A 3,611-nucleotide genomic window follows, 5' to 3' on the forward strand; every position below is an offset into this window, starting at 1 on the left:
GTATGGTATGGTATGGTATGGTATGGTATGGTATGGTATGGTTTGGTGTTTTGTAAGAAAATGTTGCCACAAACGTCTCTTTGCGTGACGTTGGGACAATTCGTGGTTGTAACATCTGAAGACGGATAAAAGAGCCAAGCAGCTCAGACGTAAACTTTTTGCTTTTCATTTGGAAAGTTTTTGGACTGGTTCCCAACACTCCTCATTTACCAGATCACCAAGAACATCAGCGGTCACAAATGTTGGGTTTATGAGACCATGATGGATGGATCTGAAAGACCAGCAGAACCACATCATCTCATGAACCCCTGAAGTTCAGGCACCATCCTTTCCAGGTCTGAGCCAATCCTGTCCATAAACACCACAATCCATTCTGTGGTTTGTGAGATATTTTGCTAACAGACACCGGCAATTACATGATCGCCCATCTTTAGTGACAAAGCGGAAGTAAAGGGGTCCAAGCCTGTGTTCTGGGACCCAAAGAGACCAATCCAGCGGTTCGGCGCACTGGTCAGACCAGAACAGGAACTTGTCATAAAGTTAAAACACAACTTTAAACTGATGATTTCTAAAATGATTCTTAAAAAACTTAAACACACAATAAAGTTTGAGACACTAATCTTGAAAGTGGGCACAGATTAAACCGAACTCCGTGATCAGATTCAGATTTTATTCTGGACTAAGATTATAAAGAGACTCACCTCCGGTTCTTTGTGCCGCTGACAGGATCCAACTTCCTTAACAGATGAATGAAGCGTGAAGTGAGAGATTAGTTTACACCCATTTCCACATCATCATCATCATCATCATGGCACGGAGGAGACGCGCGCACCCGGACGAGCCTGGCAGGTTTTACGCACGGCGTCACGGAGTCGAACAGCTGATTCCACTTCGTAGAAACACCAAGAACCGGAAGAAAAAAGAAAAAAAAATTAAATTTTGAGACTGAGGTGTAAATATTATTGACAGTAAATAATGACAATGTGACAATGTGACGTTTCACATTGTTGGGAAAAGAGTGATCTCACGCGCTCCTGACCCTGACTGGTTCCTGTTGGGCTGGAGTTTTTGGATCTGAGGGTAACTTTACTGATAACTACCAAACATGAACTGTTTTAGCTGAAGCAGGTGGATCTGGTCCTCCTCCTGCAGCAGAGCCATGTTTATCCTCTTCGAGCCATAAATGAAGGAAATTACTCGACATCACAGAAAAACCTGGAAGCTGAAGCTGCTGGATGATCCCAGTCCAAGTTTAAAGTCCTGCAGCTCCATGGAAACAAACTTTGTTCTTGGGAAAATAAAAAATTAAGTCTGTGATAGTTTTTTTTTCATCAGATGACTGATGCTTGAATATTTACTTCTTTAATAATTGTTGCTGTATTTAGTTACGAGGGGAGCTGGCTGTGTTTAACAGTTTCTACAAAGACAAGACGGCGTTCAGCTTCGCCTCTCGTCAGCTGCTGGCTGTGCCAGGGCCTCAGAACTAGTTTGCTGTCATCTGAAAAGCTCTGACCTCCAATCTTCTTCATCTCTCGCCTCAAAATAATCTAAATGTAACTGGTCCCACCTCTGCGTTGTGCTGTAAGGATTAGGCCGTGACACGGTTCATCTTGGGCATGGTTGGTTTCCCCATTTATTCTCTCTGACGAAAACAACAAACAAAAACGACCACGTTATTGTCCGTCCGCTCCAAGTCCTCTCCTGCAGGGCAATACCATAGAAGAAGAGATAAGAAGCAGGGGCTCCCGATCTTAAATTCACACGCTTATAACAATCGCAGTGTTTCTAAAGTGTTTACAGTCAGATATATGTACAACACAAATAACAAAATACATTTTTTTTGTGTAATTATAACAAAATACAAATACAACCGGGTTACATAAAGAAACATCAGATTCTGTCTGATGTTGGCCGTTGAAGCAGCGCTCTGTTGGCGTGCAGGCGTTCACTTCTGGTCACGCCACAGGCGCCTGTTTAGTCACGTTTACCATATCATTTTATTTACAGAGCACTTTAAGCAGCGACAGGAACAACCAACGTGCTGTACAAACAGAAACAAACAGGCAGAGCACACAGCAACACATAACATAACGTAAAATCAAAATATAGAAACAACATAATAACATAATGACTAACACGGTGTGATGCATTCAGGTTCAGCACAGATCATACAGTGTTGAAAGCCAGGGAATAGTAGTGGGTTTTAAGCGGGATTTAAAAACTGTGAGGGAGGGGGGCCTGTCTGACAAGCAGAGGTAACTCATTCCAAAGTCTTGGTCCTGCGACAGAGAAGGCCCTGTCACCTCTGCGCTTAAGACGAGTTCCTGGAACTATGAGATGCAACTGGTCCGCTGATCTCAGAGAACGTGGTGGGACATATGGCTGCAGCAGATCAGTGAGATAGGAGGGTGCAGAGCTGTTCAGTGATTTATAGACATGCAGGAGTATTTTGAACTGGAACGTTTGTCATCGTAGTGTTTCTCAACATCTCTTCATATCAGTGTTTTCAGTGTTAACGTGATCTTTACAGTAATGTGCTCGTATCGACACACATCTTTGTTGTCGCAGGAACTTTAAAGCCCCACGTCTGTGCTGCGCTGACTCCTGGCAGCTGCTGTAAACGGCTGGCTTCAACGACCTGATGCAGGGACGGCTGGTCAGGTGTTCGAGTCCATGACTGTGGCTGAAGCAGGAGCGGCCATGTTGTATTTCTTGGACCAGTCTGTGCACTTGAGGTTTAAATCCCGCCCACTTCCTGGACTGTTTGTTTACATGAAGGAGGGGCGTTCAACACGTGATTATTTCACGGGGACTGTAACGGCTCTGGCTTCAACTTCCAGGTCCTTGAATGGAATCTAGTAACTCACAGAACCTGTTTCAGTCTTTCACAGTCGAAGTCTCAAACATTCAGCTCAGTGCAAACCTCAAAAAACTCCCTCTAAACAACTGAAATGTATAAAAATACATCACTGCTGTTCAGTAAAACGAGCCTGGACCAGCAGGAACTGTGAGGAAGTTTTATTTATTCTTGAAACAACACATCTCAAGCGTTTTAGACAAACTGACGTCAAACAATGAGGGAAACGACTCGTGGTGACTGTTAATTATGAATACTGTGTTTTCGGTTTCTCCTTTCAGTTAATCCAAAAAATAAAAATTAATTAATAATCTTTTTCTGACAAAAGTGTTGAACAGCCTTTGGAAGAATGCATCAAATTTTAGCTCAGTATCCATAAAACTGAATGACTTATGGACATTCATATGCTGGATAATTTTAACTAGCTGTGGCGGCCATCTTAAATTAAGCTGCCTTCAAATGATAATCAGTTGTATATGTGCATATAAAGATTATTTCCTGAAAGTTTCATCAAAATCAATCCAGTGACTCATGAGGAATTTTGCTAACAGACACAGACATGGGCAGACAAAATGGATAGTCTGTGTGTAAAATCACTAACGTCATCCCTGTTGCCTCCTGCTTGGGTTTTCATTTTAAGAACAAACATCTAAAGTGGCTTCATTCATTACTGAACTCACTGTCAACAGTTTACTTTTAACTTCTTCTTTTTAGGGACGTTTATTCATTGTTAGCAAATCAAGGTTACAGTTTC

General features: G+C 42.3%; 1 protein-coding gene across 1 annotated transcript in view; it reads right to left on the minus strand.

The window, feature by feature from the left end:
• Nucleotides 1-714, minus strand: part of LOC119420390 (hexokinase-2-like) — a 16,857-nt gene extending 16,143 nt beyond the window's left edge. The window contains exon 1 of the mRNA XM_037687779.1: nucleotides 702-714. The gene's annotated coding sequence lies outside the window, so the exon portion shown is untranslated. The remainder of the gene's footprint in view (nucleotides 1-701) is intronic.
• Nucleotides 715-3,611: the final 2,897 nt, after the last annotated feature.

The sequence above is a fragment of the Nematolebias whitei genome, chromosome 14, assembly GCF_014905685.2.
Source record: "Nematolebias whitei isolate Nwh7 chromosome 14, NemWhi1, whole genome shotgun sequence".
In the NCBI taxonomy this organism is placed as follows: Eukaryota; Metazoa; Chordata; class Actinopteri; order Cyprinodontiformes; family Rivulidae; genus Nematolebias; species Nematolebias whitei.